We start from the raw sequence: 12,867 nt of genomic DNA on the forward strand, positions 1-12,867 counted from the left end.
CGGGCCCTGACACCATTCCTGCAATAGGACTGAAAACTTGTGCTTTACAACAAGTCGTGTCCCTGGAGAAGCTGTTTCATTCCAGCTCCAACTCTGACATCTTCCTGGCAAGGCGGACAATTACTCAACTCTGCCCAATCCCCTAGGAGGGAATAACTAAAATCTGTCCAATTACCACCCCCTCAGTCCGATCACTATGGTCACATTAGTGGCTGTACTTTTTGACAGAGTTGCCAAGCAGCACAGGAATAACCAGCTCAGCGTGGCGTCTGATAGGTCCCCATGTGGAGATGGTGCTCTTATGGAAATATCACTGGATTTCTAATGCAGACCAGGCTAATGGTCTGGCAGCTGGTGGAAGTTAAAATCAATTAATACAATATCGAGATCTAAAATCTGGTGTCAGGAATAGTGACCTTGAAGCCAAAGTCAATTGTAAACAGAATTTCCTTCCCCAGTGTACTTTCAGGAAGTGAGTCTCCCGTGCTTTCCTGGTCTGCCTAAAAGTGACCCCAGGCACACAGACATGTGGTAAACTCTTCAATGGTCTCTGAAACTTCCAAACAAGTCACTCAATTGTATCTAACTCCTCATCGTTCTTAAAGGATAAACCGGGACAGAGCACCCGGTCCACGCCTTGTTGTTGGAAATGGGAATGGGAAACACAGTCCTGACGTCCCCGCAGAGACCTCCTTCCGAACGTCGGAGAGCTTGTGACAACATTTGCAGAGCTATCCCACAGACTGCACAAAAATATCGGGAAAGGAGGAGGTCATTCAACACATTGAGCGTCCCCCATTCTAGATAGTGGAGGAAATCTCCTCAGTGCGATTTGCCCCGTACAGTGTTCATATCACTTAACATGTTTAAACGTCGGGATGTATAAAATGGAAACTGCTGTAGTTGCTTTGGTCCATCAATTTTGATCCTCCCTTCAATATGCAGGCAGTTCGCCAATAGCGCATGTTTATTAAACACAACTAGTATGCAACACAATTTGTGAATTGTGCATCTTCTTTATAAAGCGAGATCCCATTCACTGTAACGCAATTCCATCCCCGGCACCAGCTGAACAGCAAAACCCAGCCTCAGGATCCTCTATCTGCAAAATTCACACTCAGTGTGTTCACTAAAGCAGGAATGCAATCTGCTATGCAAGCCTTGAAACCGAGACTGAAACTAGGAATTGTTGTATACATTTAGAAGGACCTTTATTTCAAACCAGAATTCCATGTCAGCATCATGTGGTCAGTCGGCTCGCGCGCTTTCTGGTGAAGATCTTGGTGAAAAGTACAGTGCTGTAGTCAGTGACTTTAGTGTAAAAGTGTTACATTTACAGCATTGTCTCATTACAATATATGATCTAAAGATTTTCTTAGACTATTTTCGTGTGTGTTAGATTAACTTAAATTTTTGGATTTTACAGATTTTGTTTGGGGGGGGTGGTTTGCCCCTTTCCCACTTTTTCGCATAGGCCGCATTATTAATATTGCATGATTTTCTGCAACACGGTGTTCCACAGGAATACAACTACTGTGTTATTGGAGGAAAAACCTGGAATGATATCTGATCCTCTATCTTCACACGATACTACTGCTCTCTGTCTATCCCTTTCATTTATATTCAGTGCCTTGGCTTCCACAGCCCTATGTCCGAGAGAACTCACCAGGTTCACCAGTCTCTGAGTGAAGATATTTATTCTCATCTCAATGCAGAGTGGCCTGTCTGTACTTAATGTTGTGGACCCGTGTTTTTGGACATCCCAGTCAGGGGAATTATCATCCCTGCTTCCAATCTGCCTCAACCTGTCAGAATTTTAGATATTTCACTGAGATAACAACTAAATTTCCTAAACCCCATGGAATACAGGCCCAGTCGCCCCAAACTCTATTCCCACAACAAGCTTGTCTTCCCAGAGATCAGTCTGGTCATCCTTCATTGCTCTCCCACAATGTCAGGTTTGTCCATTATTGGTAAGGAGAGCAAAACCGCACAAAATACTGCACAATGTTCGAGATGGGGGTCTCACCAAGGGCCTGTACAGCTGCAGTAAGACATCCTTACTCCTGTACTCAAATCCTCCTGAAATGAAGGTCAACACACCATTTATCTTCCAAACTGCTTTCTATTCCTGCAATATTGCTTTCAGTGACTGGTGTACAAGGAGATCCAAATCCTTTTCAATGTTACAGCTACCCACTTGGTGGGTCTATGCACACTGGTCAGTGTGTCAGTGCCATTCCCAGTATTGACTTCTGGTTTCAGAATTCACAGCCATGCATGGCCTTCATAGGTCTGCGCAGAAGGAAACAAAAATGCAGCTTTAGTTCCTTTGTCGATCAACATTTTTCAATCAATCCATTTTCAATTGATCGGCTGGCATTCTAAAGTTCCCAACAAAGTGGACGTCACATCTCCACCCATTGGTCTCCATCTGCCACGTAGTTGCCCATTCACTCCAGTTGTCTCAATCACCTTGGAGCTTTTTTACATCCTGCTCACCCACTCACAATCCAACATCATTTAATGCCATCAGCAGACTTGGGAATATTGCATTTGAGTCCCTCAACCAAAGATATGATGTGTATTGGGAATAGCTGGTCCCAAACCCCGATCCTTGCTATATCCTCCAAGCCTTCCATTCTAAAAAAATGTTTTATTCCTACTCACTGTTTCCTGCTAGCTCTCCCATTCTAAAACCATGACCATACATTAGCCCGATTCCCATAGCATTCAAATTTGCAGAATAGGCTTAGGGCTTTATCAAAAATCTTTCTGGCAATCCAATCGTATTGCATTGATAGCTTCTCCATAATTTTGCAAAAATTCACTTTTTCAAATATGATTCCCCTTTCATAAATCTATGTTGACATTGTCTATGCCCATTATGTTCAGTTCCAATACTTTCTCTAGAACTGTTTAGTTGCTAATTTCATTCTATTCTCTTTTTCTCACCATACTAAAGTTTCAGGGTATTGCTGGGAAGATTGTTTTTTTTTGCTTTGTTATCTTCTGTGAAGACTGAATGAAGTAGTTGCTTAATAGTTCTGCCATTTCCCTATTCTCCATTCTCCATTCTCTGGTTTCAGACTGTAATAAGCTGCAATTGCTTTATCTGACCTTTCACATTGGCATATCTTTAGAAGCTATTACAGTTCACTCGCATAAATCACATCGCTATACTGTGCAGAAAAGCATCAATTTCTGTCTTAAATGTTTAATGATGAGCAATCTACAATCTTACAATCACAGAAATACAGACTCTGTACCGTCCGAAATACAGCACGGTCTACATTAGTCCCACTCTCTGACATGAGGCCCAGAACCATGCATGTTATGACACTGCAAAAACTCGTCCAAACACTTTACAGTTGTTGTGGAGTTATCGTAACAACCATTCTCTCTCTTCCGGACCCCAAAATCCTCTGGGTGACAAAATATCTTTAAATTATCTCTAAACCTCAAACACTTCACTTCTTCCCTTGTTCATGATTAAAAGGAACAGCTGCTGTCTATCCACTCTGTTCATACCCCACGTAATCTTATCCTTCTGAATCACGTCCCCTCAGCTTCCTCTCCTCCAAACTAAACAACCCGAGCTTATCCAGATTCTCTCCATAGCTGATACGCTCCATCCCAGGGAGCATCCTCGTGAATCCCCACCAAACCCCACCCCTCTCAGTGTAATGACATTCTTTCGTAATGTGGTATCCAGAACTGCACACTGCATGCCATCTTGCCCTAAACAAACTCATGTATAACTCTTATTATCCATTCCTACGACTTCTAAGCCTTTTTAGCTCGACTGTTAGCCTGTCCAGTTACATTCAGGGATGTGTGGAAAAGCACCCTCTGAGCTTCCTAGTGTTCTGCCATTCATTGAGTCCTCCCCTGCCTGGTTCCTTCTTCCAAAGTGTATCAACTCATATTTATCAGCGTTACATTCCTTCTGCCATCGATCTGCACTTCTGACCATTCCGTCTGTATCTTCCTGCTTTCCTCCTCACTGCAAACCACCCGGCTAATCTTTGTGTCCAACATAAACTGATTTAACACACTACCGCCCACTCTCCCCTCCACATTCGCATCTCCATCATTTATGATAACCATAAATGATAAGGTTAAAAATCACACAAAACCAGCTTTAAGTCCAAAAGGTTTATTCGCAAGTAGTCGCTTTCGAAGCGCTGCTACTTCATCAGGTAGTTGTGCAGTTTGGAAGCTTGTGCCACCGATTAAACCTATTGGACTATATTCTAGTATTGTGTGATTTTTAACGTTGTCGACCCCAATCCAACACCAGCTCCTCCGAATCACAAATATTGGCTTGGATCCCTTCCATTCATCTAAAAGGATTGGAACACATTTACTATCTTCCATTTATCTGCAATGCTTCCCGTCTCTGCAGAATGTACAGGAAAATAAACCACAGTAATCGACTGTGCAATTAATACTTCCACTGGTGCCTTGTTTCTGACATTTTGATACAAAGTAAATCTGTCTTGTCAGACTTAGCAATGCTCAATCTAGCTACATTTTCAAGTACTACCCTGTTACTGATATAAATTGGTTGTATGTCTTTAGTTCCATAAGCGCCATCTGGACACTTAGTTTCCTGGGTGATATTCTGGATCTTCCTCCATGAAGACAGATACAAAGTAACTGGTTATTTTCTTGGCTATTTCCTTGTTCTCCACAATAATCTCTCCGCTCCCGATAACAAATTTCCACATTTGACATTGCTTTTATTTTGTTTCCTTTGAATTATAGACAGTAGATTGATGCAGTCTTTGTGTTCCTGTTTGTTAGCATGCATGTTCGCATTTCCAATTCCTTATCAGCTTCATGGCTCTCCTTTTTTGGATTATCAATTTCTTAGAATTCTCAGGTTTCCACATTTTCTGTTTTTCTTCTGAAGGCACTTCCTATAATTAATATAATCTTTAATTTGTTACGTTAACCATCATTAAGCCACTTGCTCACTCTGTGGTGTTTTTAAGTTCAATAAAGACTTTGCAGTACTTCTATAAATCTCCTGATCCTGACCAGATCTATTCATGAACCCTGCAGGTGGATAGAGAAGAAATTACGGGAGCCCTGATTGTTACTTTTCCAACTTCGCTGGCCAACGGTTGAGGTCCCGTTGGACTGGAGGATAGTGAATACTGAGCCCTTATTCAAAGAGGGCTACAAAGATAAACCTGGGAGCTATAGTCCAGTAAAGCTAACATATGTAGTAGATAGTTATTTGAGAGTATTCCGAGAGAAAAGATATACAGAGGAACCTCGATTATCTGATTGAGCTGGACCGTGCGCTATTTCAATCAGATAATTGATTATTCGGTTAATTAATCTACTCTGGGGCTTGGAGTTTTCTGTGAAGTCTGCTCCCCTTTCAGGAGACAAGGCAAAAGCACACTGCGTGCGAGCCCCCACGCCACGTCTCCTCCTACCCTGTCCCATCTATTCCCCGCCCACTCTGAACCCTGTCCACTCCCACTCCCGCCGGACCACAACCCCGTCCACACCCCCCACGTCCCCGTCTACCCTCATGCACCCCCAACCCGCCTGCTCCCAAGGACCCCCAACCCGCCCGCCCACATTCTCAACCACTCCCACCCCTTGCCACTGCCTGCCCCTGCCCACCCCAACCCTGTCCACTGCCACTCCAACCCTGCCCCCACCAGCCCACAACCCCGTCCAATGCCGCACACATCTGCCCCTGCCCATTCCTAACCCTGCAACACCAACATTGGTCGCCTAACCCCGCACGCCCAACCATTCCCACCCATCGTCCAAACCCCATTCACACCCCCACACGCCTCCAACCTTGTGCCCCCAACCCCGCTTCCCCAACCCCCCATTTCCAACCGTCCCCACACATTTTTGGACTCCCGTCCGCGCCTCCATTCGCCCCTAGCTCTGTACCCCCAAACCGGCATCCCCAACCACCTCCCCCGGGGCAGCCGGACTGTACACCAACAGGACTGCTGCTGCTGCTGTCTTTGTGGGGTAAGTCGTCAATTAGCGCGCACACACACACACACGCACAAAAACACACACACACACACGTTTTGACAAGTTCCATATTTGCTGTGTACAGGACAATGTTGGCGCAGTTATCTGGGGAAGGGAGCTTTAGGGTAAACCCCTGTGTAGAACTCCAGGGAAAGTGTGGGGTGAGAGAGAGAGATAAGGCGGGAGGTCAGTCTTTTGGAGACGGACTGGACTGTTCTTGGCAGCATTTTAAGACAATTTTTTTTAAAAAATCATTGTACCTACAAAAAAAAGACCCAAAAAGGGTGGAAAGACAATGTTTCTATCGGGACCTTGAGGTCCCCTTCAGATAATCCAAATTTCGGATAATTGATAATTGGACAATCGTGGTTCCTCTATACATGCACTTGAAAGACAGGGTTTGATTAGCATTAATATTAATGATAGACATGGACAAGACATTCGGGGAGGCTCACCTCGACGCTAGGATGATCTGAATAAATGTCCAACAATACAGTACAAGCATCAACAACCTTCCCCGCTCTGCCCGGAAAAGTGTCACTGTATTCTGTCTGCCCCCTCACACTCACTGTATATCTGTTATAGCACCGACCCCCGAACAAGGCTCAAGCTGTATCTCCAAAAAAAGGCTTATGCACGACCACTCTCACTATTGAATTCAGCAACATCCTTCCCTCACTTTTTCTATCAATTATGCAATAGCCTCCACACTAATAACACGACATGGATACAACACTGTGGAGTGACTCACTCAGGACACCTCACCATGTCATCCCACCTGCACCAGCACTAACAGCAGGGCCACCCACTCCCACCCTCACACCCTCCCTCCCTTTCTCCCATTCCAGGAAAAACAGCCTAGAATAGGACAGAAAGGGCCAACCCAGGTGATGGGGTGCCTGATATCTGTTCCCTCTCCACGAAGGAGTTACACATGAATATATCATTAAGGAATTCAGCTCATTGAGTACATTACACAGCCCAGGAGGAGGCCATTCAACCCGCTTGAACTGCTGCTCAGGAACAGGGAAGCCGTCGTGAACAGAAAATAAAGTAGAGATAAATGTTCATTTCCAAGTTGCAAGACTGTAACTGATGGAGTGCCTTAGAGTTAATGTGGGGTTAGCAATGATCAATAATCTGCATCAAAGATCTGGAGGATAGGGGACTAAATGTCTTCGAGTCCAATTAGCTCGTAAACCAAGGTGGTCATTCAATATGTCGTCAGTTGGAGGTAGTGAGTCTGCATTGTGTTACAGACAGGGAAAGTTAGTGAGCAAGACTTCAGCATAAATAACATACCGTGAGTTGTCTATTTTGGAAGGAAAGTTAAAAGAATGGTAGTCAGTTTCAATGGGGAGAGATTGCAGAACTCTGTGATATAGGCGGTTTTCATGTTCCTGGTACATGAATCATGTGAAGTCAGTCTGCAGATGCAGCAAGTGATTTAGAGGCTAAGTGGAATGATGCTGTTTCTGGCAAAGGGCATTGCTGAGACCACATCTAAACACTATGTGCAGTTTTGATCCACTACCTTAAAAAAAGGATATAATTCTTTCAGAAGATTTTCAAAGCTGTTTCCCTTTACTCATTCCTGGAATGAAGGCGTTTTGTTCTGGGGAATTATCAGTTTTGATCTTGGATGAGAAATTTTATTGAGCCATATATGACGTTCTGGAAAGTCTATCAGCTAGATATACGTTTTCTCTTGTTAAGGAGACTAAAGATAGAGAATAAATTTAAGAATAAGATGTATTGATATGAACGCACGTATTATGAAGACACAGACCAATATTTCCAAATTACGCAGATGCATATAAACATGTCATCAAGTTATAAAGCGGGGACATTTGTTTTGCTAATGAAAGGTACTATGTACAACAACAGCGATGATGCACCTGCATATAACCCATTATAATCTTTTCCAGAGAATGTTCATGGAGATCGTACATATCCCAGTTTGGTGTTCGGTTGACATTATTGCACAGTTCAACACAGGGATGGAGAAATAATGTTCCAAAGCTGAGAAGGAGCAGCGATTGATCCCTCTCTCTTACTTTGTTTCGCCCGATAGCAAAGTGTGAGATCTGAGTAATCCCTGAGTTAACTTTACCACTTGTGAAGGATTCTTGACGAGGATTCGTTGGAATCTCTCTACAGCCTGAAGCAAAGAAAATTCAGCCAAATCCCACTGTTCCAGAAAGAAATTCCAATACCAGCAGCTTGTGTGAACAGAATAACTTCAAAGGCAGAATAAAATTTGGGACACTATTATTTTAACATTTGTTATGAGTTCAAATTCCTGTGTCTCACTTTTTTTTTGAAAATGACCCAATCTGAGACCTTTGCTTTTGGTCATATCCGTAAACTGGTCCCATTTAAAATTTGCTGCAACCAGTGGAGGAATGGGACTGGAAAATAAAACAGTGATCCCGCAACATTGCTTGGAACACAAATGGGAAATTATCAAAGTGCTGTTCGAGTGGAAATTCACTTTCCCAGACTTCTGTGGTGCCTGGATGCTTGCACCTATTCAAAGCTGTGTTGTATTCAAACATTTGACAGACAAGTGAATGTAGGAAAATGCTATACAGACAGAAAAGTGCTGCTGAGATCACAATCAGACCAGGTAAAATCTTACGCCTGGAGAAGCAGTGACAATGTGTCTAATGAACAACTCCTGCTCCTCAGTCCTATGTTTCTATGTTCTATTCAGACCATCAAACCTCCTGCACTGGCGCAGATGAGGGCGACTTTCTCCAAATACATAGGCCACAGGAACACAGGATCTCATTCAGTCCCTCAAGACTGTCATATATAGTTTGGTGTGGGTTGGAAAATGTTATTGGGAAATCGAGGCTGGGTTCGAAATTCGCTCTGGTCTCTTTATACAATGTCTCCTCTCTGCAAATTGTGCTTCATTTGTTGGTTATGGTGTACACCCAGATTCAATTTGAATACAGCTCCCATTCCTTACTCAGAGATGACTCACAAAATACTTTGCTCTCTCTGACTGCAAAATTCTTTAACAGAACGTTCTTGTAAATTGAAACCATTAACTTTGTAATTACAGCATATGAGAACATATGGGACAGGATCAGTTAATGTGTACAATCACGCTATTGAATACGATCATGGCTGATCTACTGTTAACATTAACTCCTCTCTATTGCCCAATTCTTCACACCCTTCAGCTAACTGACAGGTCAAAAATCCATCTACCTTCTCTTTAAATACTTTCAGTGATGAAGCTCACCGAGCTCTCTAGATCAGATAATTCCTGACGTTCATTACTCTCTGTGAGAGCAAAATCCTCCCTGCACATACATCGTCACCTATTGATATGAACCAGAGGGGAACACAGGAGCCCAGGAATGAGTGAATGGCCTTGATATCAAGTCAGTTTTTGACTGAAGATGTTATCGGGACCACCTACTTATTTGAGCTTAATGGGAATCAGGCGTAACGTCCCCACTGCTCGGGGTCTTGCAGAGCACAAAGGGACATGTTTGTGGTCAGTGGCCGACAAACTCTCAGTCCTGGGACATCTCTTCAGGACATCCTCAGGGTAGATTCCTCAGCACAAACATTTTCATCTGCTTCATCAATGGTTGCACACCCCACCCCCAGCACCCTCCATACCATTTCGTCCCTTACTCAGCTCCTGAAGCAAGACCTGGACAGAATTCAGGTTTGTGCTGTTAAAGTAACATTCATGTAAAGCACAGCCAAGCACTGCACATTTCCACAGTTAAAAGATAAGCTCATTCAGCATCTCAAGCTGGTTACACACGGATATGTGGAAGCCATTCAGCCCATTGGAACTACTGAACAGGAAGAGTGACAACACATTCAGTTCTCCTGCCTGTTCCACTGGAAGAGGAGGGGTCTCGTCAGTACATTGAACTGTGAAGCAGGAACAACAGAGCTCAATCTTTAACGTGGTTTACTGGCAGTGAGGAAGAAAGCCAGATGTTTTATGCCAAGTCTCAAGGAGGCATCTTCCATCTCCAAGAACTCAGGCACATGTTCTCCATGGAGGTCAGAAGCTGGTAGGAATAGGTTTTTGAATGAAAGTATTGTGGCTGCTGTCAGGATTGAGAATAACATGATGTTAAGTGCAGCATCACACACAAAATGAACCGTTTTAATGTAGGGAGAGTTTATGCAAAGACTGGGCCTCTCTCTCTCTCTCAATCGACATGAGGAGCGGGGTAGTGTGAGGGGAATATTTTCAGAGGCTCTTAAACTATCGACAATCATATAACCTGAGTGAAACAGAAGTCATGGAATTTAATCACCATATCAGTGTCTGTTTAGAACATCGTTAGTGACTGTCGCTCTTCCTCAAGGTTCAATACAATCACCTCTCATTCTTTCACAGCGCTAAAGATTAATCTTCACTTACTCCTCATGGTACATCGGACCAGGTATTAGTCTGGTGAAACTTCGTTACACTCTCTCTGCGGCAAGCGATCATTCTTTATAAAGAAGAGAAAATCAGTCCACAATAAACCCAAAGACTGCCTCAACAACACTCTCAAGTTTGATGGCAATAACTAATTTTCCTCACTTAGACAGCTCCGTTTCTTTCCTGTTCCATAAAACTCTACTCATTCTCTATGCACTGCGACTGATGTGGAATTTAGAAGTTCCTTACATCTGTATGTCAGAATCAATAAAGCCAGCACCAGAGATGCTAATGGAGACGAACATCATTGCCAGGGAGAGACTAAGAAATAATGCACTTGAAATAAGGAATGGTCACCAAACTGAATGGAAATGAGCTGTAGGAATATGGGAAACAGGCAGATGGAGGGAGCTATCTTTCCTTTTGTTCTTCCCTCAAGGGATGTGTGCAGCCCTGGCCAGGCCAGTATGTTATGCTGATCTTGAACTGATTGGCTGGTTCAGCTGTTCCACAGGACAGTAAGGAGTAAAAAGGAATATATTGCTGTGGGTTTGCAGTCACATCGAGACCTGATCACGAAAGGATGACCATTGCCGTCTCAAGGACATGAGATAAGCAGATGGGCTTAATATAAATAATGATATTGGGTTCATTTCAATGGCACCTATTTTCTTCATGACTTATCAACAGATTATTATTCTGTGGCTCAAGACTGTGAGTGAACGATTTGAGTACCATGCAATATCTTCCCGTCTGACAGATTCTGTGCAGAGAACAAGAAAAATATCTCAAATACAATTATTTTGTAATGGATATGTGGTTCGAAGGGTCTTGGAGCAGGTGAATCCGGATTTAACAAAGGCACAATTAATGGTTTCCTCAGAAGTTGCAATGAGGCTGAGGAGGAGACTGGGATACCATGTTGGTGGTATCGGACAGGATTAGTGAGTGGAGAGGTTATGGAAATGCACATCTGTGCAGGGCTAGAAGGTTTGTAGAGTTTTAGAACCGTCTACTTCCTGCCCGCATATTGGCGAGTAATTTGTAAATAGTAATTTACAAGTTATTATTTCTAACGAATGGAATTTTTGGTTGGAACTGAAAATGTTGACTTCCAACCTTTCATATTTTAAATAGTATGAGCAGCAATTTATTTTAACCGGCTTTAATGGACAGTTAGAATGACTTACCAGGAACACCAACGATCGGAGGATGGGATAGTAACCACCTTGAATAATTCAAAAGGTATCCTGGATCCGTGATGCTCTTGATATCCAAGGCTGGGAAAGCAAGTAAAGGCCTGAGGATATATTCCTGTCCATTGTTGGAACATTCCAGTCTCAGGTTCTGATCTATCCTCCCCCTCTCCCTGGAGCTGCTCATCCCTGTTAGTGCTGTCGGTGATGCTCCCACTCATACTACGGGGTAACACATGGAACACAGTTCAATACTGTTTTATTAAAACTCAAAAAAAGATTAACATTTGCATATTCTGGATGGGACATGTGAGGGTGACTGAGGGAATAAATGTTGGGGTTGGTAGATCAATTGAGTGTAATCATTCAATCTGACTTGGATATGGGAGAAATCCTGGTGGTTTATCGGAACATCAACATGTTTCTCTGTTTATAAATGGAAACATACATTCTGCAACTACTGCTCAGACATTACAATATCAGTAAGACATTGAGAGAACTTTTATAGTCCATGATCAGAACAGAAAACTTTCCTTAGACAAAATGTAGTTCAAGCAGACAGACGGCATTGTATGTTAACAGGGAATTGTACCTAAGAGACAATGGTGACTGCACATGCTGGAGAATTCAGTTTTGATAAAATGTGGTGGTGGAAAAGGCATTGTAGGTCAGACAGCATCCGAGGAGCAAGAGAGTCAACATTTCAGACAAGGACCCTTCTTCAGAACTGCGAAGGGGGAAAGGGGCTGGTGGGGGTGAGGCTGGGGAAAAGGTAGGTACTACGTGGTCGAGGGTGATAGTAATAGGTCGGGGGGAGTGTGGAGTGGATAGGGGGGAAGGAAGATGGACAGGTAGGTCCCCACGAGAGGGTGGATCTGATTCGGAGGGTTGGATCTGGGATTTGGTGGTTGAGGGGAGATTTGTAAATCAGTGAATCCAATGTTCATGCCATGTGTTTGTCGGCTCCCTGCAGAAGATGACGTGTTCCTGGCAACATTCTGGGAAATCTCTTCTGAACACTCTCCAGCTTAGTAATCTCCTTCCTATAACAGCACTGCACACAGTACAACGGAAGAGGCTTTTACAATGTCTGGCACAATCTCAGCATGACTCCCAACTTCTAAAGTCAATGATCTGAGCACCCTTGGATCCCTGTGTTCTATAACTCTACCAACGCACTACCATTAATTGTATAAGCCATTCCTTTGTTTGTTTTACCAAAATGCAATACCTTGCATTTAT

This window comes from Chiloscyllium plagiosum, unplaced genomic scaffold (assembly GCF_037043375.1).
Source record: "Chiloscyllium plagiosum isolate Xiang-an unplaced genomic scaffold, Cpla_swu_hap1 HiC_scaffold_36, whole genome shotgun sequence".
In the NCBI taxonomy this organism is placed as follows: Eukaryota; Metazoa; Chordata; class Chondrichthyes; order Orectolobiformes; family Hemiscylliidae; genus Chiloscyllium; species Chiloscyllium plagiosum.